At 53.2% G+C, this 7,536-nt stretch overlaps 1 pseudogene; it reads left to right on the top strand.

Annotated features, from left to right (window-relative positions):
- Positions 1–3,591: 3,591 nt before the first annotated feature.
- LOC123068330 (Bowman-Birk type bran trypsin inhibitor-like) lies at positions 3,592–4,597 on the top strand (annotated as a pseudogene).
- Positions 4,598–7,536: the final 2,939 nt, after the last annotated feature.

The following is a 7,536-nucleotide window of genomic DNA, read 5'->3' on the forward strand; positions in this document are numbered from 1 at the left end:
TTAGACCCACTTATCAGAACATGATAACTGGGATCCATCTGACTAGTGGACCCATGATACATATAAAAAACATGAGAGGCCCAGCAAAGGAATGGCCTAGAAAATACATGATCAAAAAAATCTGCTGTTAAAAGGGCCACGCAAAGAAATCAATAAGGGTGAATTGTTGGGCCAGACCCATGTAGCTAATAAAAGCACAGGAAAAAAATACATTAAAAATACCAAATTGTTGGGCTAGGCCCATGTAGAAAATCGAATTGGATCGGGCTGAATCTTGTGCCACATCAGCTTGCCACGCTGGATGCCTACGTGGACCGGGGAGATTGCTAGTGACCAAAACGCCACAGTAGACATATTTTGGTCATAAACGTCCACGACCATTTCAGAAGAAAGGTCGCTATAGTTAGTTTACGTCGGCCGGCTTTTGACCTTCTGGTTTTGGTCACAAAAAGGTCACAAATGGAAAACCGTGACCATTTAGTGACCAATAGTGGTGGTCACAAGTTGACATATTTCTTGTAGTGTATACAAAAAATTGGGGCCCTCAAAATTTATGGGCCCTGTGAAGGCCGCACAATCGACATAACTATGGGCCCGGCCCTGGGTTAGAGATTCCCTAATGCGGAGTGCTAGTGAAAAACAACCGGCAAAGCCTAAGTTTGAAAGAAAAAGCACTCGACAAAGGGCGATGCTAGACGCCAACGCACCGGCCAAAAGTTTCGGCCGGTCCTGCCCCAGCCCTTGGATGCGAGCCCCCGTGACCACTGGATGCTAGGCGCAAAAAAAAACGATTCATCATTGGCTTCTTCTACCTCGGCTTAGATCTGCAGCTCCTGCTCGGTGTCCTCGTCGCCGTGCCTCCAGTCCCCTCTGGTGGCCGTCCTCGTCGCCGGTCTCCGTCCTCATCGCCGGCTCGCGGCCCTCGCCTCGGTCACCGGTCGCCGTCCTTGTTGCCGCCAGGTCGCCGTCCTTGCCCCCGCTTGCCGATCTCCGTCCTTGTTGCCGCCCGATCGTCGTCCTCTCCCCCGGTCGCCGTCCTCATCGCCCACGGTCGCCGTCCGTGCGGCCCCCGGTCCCCGGTCGCTGTCCTCGTTGCCACCAGTCGTTTGCCCGGCTCCCCTGGTAGAAGCTTTTTTGTCATTACCGCTTGAAGCTTTTTCTCCTGGCGATTGAAGCTTTTTAATTGCTGTTTGAAGCTTTTTCCACCATTGAAGCTTTTCGCACATATAATTGAAGCTTTCTCTACAACGGATGCAACTTTTCTGATTATGCAATGTATGGTTGTAGCTTTCTCTTTCAATGGTTGCAGCTTTTTTCATCTACGGTTGAAACTTTTCTATCAACGGTTGCAGCTATTTTTCTTTGTAGCAGTCTTGGTTAATGTTTTCTCTATCGTTTCGGTCGAAGCTTTTTTCATCAAGGGTTGTAGCATTTTATGTCAATGGTTGTAGCATTCCGCCATGGCAATGACTGCTCGCAGCTGTTCATATATCTGGTTGAAGCTTTTTTCATCTCGTTTGAAGCTTTTTGGTTAGCGGTTGTAGCATTTAGCTGTACTGTTTGCAGCTCCTCCTGCACCATTTGCGACCTCCTCTCTCTCTCTCTCTCCCTCTCTCTCTCTCTCTCTCTCTCTCGTCCCAGCAAAACAAAAGGGCGGTTGTAGCATTTTGTAACACTGGTTGCAGCTCCACCGACTGTCGTTTGTAGCTCATGCGCGGCGCACTATCGTCATTTAAATAGTTCCAGCAAAAAAGAAGCTGTTTGTAGCATTTGATTGCAGCTCTGACGAGGGTCGTTGAGGGTGCGGGGCTGAGAGAGGGAAAAAGGGAGGGAGGAGGTGCTAGTTATCGATGTCTTCTCCTCCCTGCCATGGCTCGCCCTATGAGCAAGTCCTCGTTCACGCCGGTGTGCTGCATGTGAGCCTGAAGATGGAGGAACTGAGCAGTTATGGCAGCTTTTAGTGCGCGTCGTGAGGTAGAAGAAAGGGGTAGGTGGAAAAACGGTTCGTACGGGAAAAGGGGAAAGATCGAGGCCTGGGAACGCACGATCCCACTTGATCGCAAGGCCCGCGTGCGACCGGCGCAAGTTTCGGCCGGCGCACCGGGTAGAAACGTTTCCCCTCGACAAACCACGGTACTCACCAAAGTCAACATATGCGAGTGTCTTTCAGAAGGACACTTGACAAACAAGGTGAGTACACCTTTGCCGAGTGCCTGACAAACAACACTTGGCAAAGCAACTTTTTTTTGCTTTCTTTGCTTTATTAACAACTTTGTATTAAATTAGGGACAGTTATTTGGGGACGGAGGAAGTACTTTTTTATCTGTTATTCCGGGCATTTTTCTTTCTTCCATGGTCAGGTTTGGAACCGAAGCAACCGCCGGTTCGTTTGTTAAGCATGTATATTTTCTTCACACTTACACTCATCATTATATTTTAGAATTTCCGGTGATGCTCGTTCAGCGTTCAGCGGGAGGAGTACTCGGCAAAGCAATTTTTTTGCTTTCTTTTATTTTCTTTTCTTTTCTGTGCCTTATGAACAATTTAGTATTAAATCAGCGGCACTTATTTTGAGATGAAGGGAGTAGTATTTTCTCTGCTTTGCTTTCTTCTCTTTCATTTTTTTTTCTTCCCGGCTCAGGTTTCGAACCGAAGCAACCGTTGGTTCATTTATTAGGCTTGTATTTTTTTTCACACTCAACGCTCATCATTATATGTAACATGTCAATTTTCGATATTTTCTGAAGCATCAAGCATGTTTGCAATATTTATTACCGTGCACCACTCCGCCTTTCCTCGACCGCCCATACCATCGTGCTTGGAGGCCGCCCAAGGAACACCGCAACTCGCTGCTGCTCGCAACATTATCCCCGTCTCCGGTGAGGTTCTGGCCTGGCTTCGCCCTAACCGACGATCATCGCCGTCGCTTCACAAGTGGTCACCACTTTCAGTCTCGCTACGAAATCAGCTGACGGCAGAAAAAATCCTAGGCACGTGAAATTTAGCAAACACCATGTAAATAAGATTCGCGGGCATGACGTAGTTTGTATTAAAATATTGCGAATCAATATGTGTTTGGATGGTTACATGGGAGTGGTATTTCCAGTACACAAGTACACAGTGTCCAAGTCCTGGTACTCTCATTTATTTTTGAATTTATTTTAGAATTTCCGGTGGACGTATGTACTTATAGAAATGAACGTATCTATAAGATGTGCGTGTATGTATTTATAAAAATGAACGTATCTATAAACGCATGTGTCTATATTCTATTAAAAAGAAGTTTTTAGAAAGATTTATCGGATGTAGCGGCCCGTGACGGAGCAAACCCGTCCTTATCGGCTCGGCGAGCAGGACGAGGCGAGTGCGTGGCCTGGTTAAGTGTCGGCCAGCGACCGACCGTGCGTTGATCAGTTAGCTGTAGTCAGCGCATAGGCGTTCGAGTTTCAAAGAAGAAAAAAAGGCGCATAGGGCTTCGGTTTTTGGCCGGTGGGTGCGCGCCAGATGCATGCGTTGCATGCGCCCCACGTGGCCACGCCATGAATGAACGCAGTTAACAAATGCTCTGGCTCAGAACTCGGGGCCCGCGATCGCCGGGCCATGCCACAAGATCGTCTCCACCGTCGCTTCGCCGTTGGTCCGGCGGGGCTACCATATACTCCATCTAGTCGACGTGAACGCCACACCACCACCATCTTCACCTTAACTAGCTACAGTTAATCAGCCATGACGAGACGAGCTGCAGCCATCCTGGTGCTGATGCTCTCGCTCCCGGCGGCGGCCCTCCTCGTCGCCACCATCCGCCTCCCTAGCGACGGCGCGGCGAAGGTGACGCCACAACTTTTGAATTTCTGCTTGTTCATTTATATTACTGAGCACGTAGGTCCTTCGTTCAGGTCTCGCAACAAGCAAGGGAGGCAAGGAGCAGACACTTCCACTGCCTGACAAAGTAGTGGTGCCGTCGGAGGCGTCCTCGAGGAAGATGAGAGGCCGTGGGCGTGCTGCAACAGCACCGTGTGCGCCAAGTTCATGCCGCCGACGTGCCGGTGCCTGGACGAGGTGGAGGAGTGCGCCGCCGCGTGCAAGCGCTGCGAGCCGTCCGGATTCAACCCGGCCTTCCACGTCTGCAACGACCAGTACCACGGCGACCCAGGCCCGACGTGCGCCAAGGAGGAGAGGCCGTGGACGTGCTGCGACCGGACAGTGTGCACCAAGTCGTTCCCGCCGACGTGCCGCTGCCTGGACGAGGTGGCGGAGTGCGCCCCCACATGCAAGCGCTGTGAGCCGTTCGGGATCAACCCCAACCGCCACGTCTGCAACGACCAGTACCACGGCGATCCCGGGCCCAAGTGCGGCAAGGACGACGACGACGACGACACCAGCGGCTCTCCATCCCTCGCCGCCGCCACACAGATGCAGTTGCTTGCTGCTGGTTTCTCTCATCTTGTTGTTTATCCAGAGTCCTTAGATGTCTGCGTGTACTAGCATCGCATCATGGTACGTGAGATGACGCGTTCTTCACCGATCGTGCCTCACGTAATAAGACTAGAAATGTTAGGCCGTGTCGAATAAGAAAAGAAGAAAAAGTCTCATGTCAGTATGTGTTTTTATTTAAACATAGCATAGACGCAAATGCTCATATATATGGACATATACACATCCCTATATACATACACATAGGCCCGGTCCTTATGAGTACCTTCAAAAGATTGAACCGACATATCATCTTGAAATTGACGAAGCCACCACAAGCGTCTCGTAGTTGACGGGAAAGTCTCCTGACCTTCAACTGAAGCGCATCATCGAAATTTCTCAAATCCTCTCACTAAACTGCGTGTGTTCTCCGCCCACAAAAAAAATAGTACGTTGTGTTAAGCAACTGTGTTAGAGTTCGTCCGATCACCATAATAATCGCAATTATAGTGATTTTGACAAAAATGACGCTCTAGCAGATTCGCCCTCTCGTTAGAGCATCTCCAGCCGCGCCCCCAGAACGGCCTTTTCAAGTGATTTTTTCGCGTCGGCGCCGAAAAAACGCCCGAGCCGCGCCCCAGGAGCCCGATTTTCGCCGGTCTGGGCCGAAATCAGCGCCGGCGGACCCAGGCCGAACCCGGCGTGCTGGCGGCACCCGGGGGCGCCGGGGCGAGTGGTTTTGGCGCGAAGTAACCGCGGACCCACCGAGTCAGCGAGATGGGCGTTTCGTCGTCCTCATCGCCTCGGTTCCCGCGGGAATAAATGCCAAGGTTGCCGCGCTGCCGCCGCCGGTCAGCTTTGCCATTGATTCCTCATGGGCGGCGCGTCACGGGGCGGCGCGGCGACGCCTCCCCTCCCGCCATGCATACACACGGGGCACGGCTATTTAAGCCAGTGGCCTCCCTCGCCTCTGGCCACACCATCCCTCGCCGCCGAGTTCTCCCTCTCCCGTGCGCAGCTGAGCCCTCCCTCTCCCTCTCCCGTGCGCCACGAACGAGCCCTCCAACTCCCTCTCTCGTGCGCCACCGCCGAGCCCCCCCTCTCCCTCTCCCGCACGCCCGATGGCCGCACATTTCCCCGGCGACGCTACGGCGGCCAATGGCTTCGGCCGCCGCTCGCTCCGCGAACTGGAGTCGTGGCTCCTATTCGAGGCCAACATCCTGGCGCCGCCGGACATGCGCGACGGGCCGACGGGATGGAGGCTCAGCAATGGGGGAGTGCCCGTTCCCCCGTTGCCCAACACCGTGGCGCACCTGGCCTACTTCGCCACCGAGATCGAGCTCGTGCGCGCCTCCCTCACCGACGAGCGGCTCGCCCTTCCCCAGTACGCCGCCGACAACCACGCGGCGTGGGCGGCGTACTTCGAGCACCGTCAGGAGCAGCGGCTGGCGTCCACCAACGGGGCACCGGTGGTGGGCGGCACGAAGAACAGCGACGGGCGCCGCATGTGGTGGGGCGTCCCCAACCGTACGCTTGAGGGCTTGCTGGCGGACCTTGAGGGCGGCAACGACCCGCCGCTGGCATACCCTCCCCCGGCCGCCCCGGCACACCGCCGACGCGCCGGGCAATGGATGCCTAGGAGGTTCATCACTTCCTCGTCTTCCTCCTCCCACTCCTCGTCGCGATCTTTTTCCCACTCCTCTGGCTCTTCGACGCTGCTCGGCGTAAAGGCCGAACCCGTGGCGGAGACGCTGCTTGGCCGGCGCACTCGCAGCGCCGGCATCGTCATCAACGAGGACGGCCGGCGCGCCTCCTTGTCGGCTCCTCCGCGCTTCGTCAAGCCAAAGACGGAGCCGGGGCTCGCGCGGTGAAAACGGAGCCGGGGCTCCCCGCCGTGAAGATGGAGCCCGGCACGTGGAGCTCGACGACGACGCTGCCCTGAAATGGGCGCGCAAGGACTTCGTGAGGATGGAGCGGGAGCGACAGATCGCCGCCCTGCGGTGCTTCGAGCAACGCCGCCGGGGCCGCGACGAAGGAGTCGTCGTCGTCCTCGATGACAGCGACGACGACGACGCGCCGCCGCCGCCGCCACTAGTCCGCCATGGCGACGCCGGGCAGGGGTCCAGCAGGGACGGCCGCGTCAAGGAGGAGAAGGCCGCCGCCGACGACGGCGGCGGCGAGGATGGCGGCGGCGACGGCGACTACTCCGCTTTCAGTGATTTTTTTAGTTATATTTGCTATGTAACGCGTCACGAACAATATATGTCAAAGTTTGCCGAAAATTTAGCCGTGTAACAAACTTCGCCGAACTTGTTTTTTCTTAAAAATCAGACGCGCCTGGGGGCGGCCCTGGGGCCGGCGACTGGGGGCCAATTCGCCCCCAGAATGTTTTTTTGCGCCGGCTCGCACCCAAACGGCTATTTTAGGCGCCCCCGAGAGGCCAACGGCTGGAGATGCTCTTAGGGATCACCATAATGTGGTCCTTCATATATAGCCTCCCAGCAATCATTTATGGCGTCTTGAGGCTGGATTGTAGTTGCATGTAGTTTACACATCGTGGGAAGGAAACTTTCGATGGTCCAATCTCACATGGGATGGTTGGGAGGTTAGGCTGGCCATAGCGGGAGTATCATATAGTAGTATCATGCATATGATACTAATGTATAATACTACATCATAGTGCATAGTATCATAGATTAGTATCATATATTGTCTCATTTATTGCTATGCAAGACACATAGTAGCATAAAATTTATTATGATACAATATCTTCCTATGTTACTATAACACTCTCTCTTCTCTAATTGTCTACCACATACGTGTCCCAAGTGTATGATACCGGTTATGTTATCTCCACTATGGCCAACCTTAGGGAAAAATATGTGACATTCATAAATGGGTCCCATGATTATGAAGGCAGCAAATACGAAGATGTTAACTAAAATAAAAACAAAGACTCTAAGGTTGCATGATGCATCTCAAGCCTCTATAATTTTTTGAAGTGCACAACATACCAATTATGGAGGCTACTCTTTCGCAACTAAGCTAGAGTTGCTCTTACATATACATGATGGATCCTTTGTGATATCTATAGGTGTATTTTGTCGATCTTAGAATGCTTCA

Source organism: Triticum aestivum, chromosome 3B (assembly GCF_018294505.1).
Source record: "Triticum aestivum cultivar Chinese Spring chromosome 3B, IWGSC CS RefSeq v2.1, whole genome shotgun sequence".
NCBI classification, from domain to species: domain Eukaryota; kingdom Viridiplantae; phylum Streptophyta; class Magnoliopsida; order Poales; family Poaceae; genus Triticum; species Triticum aestivum.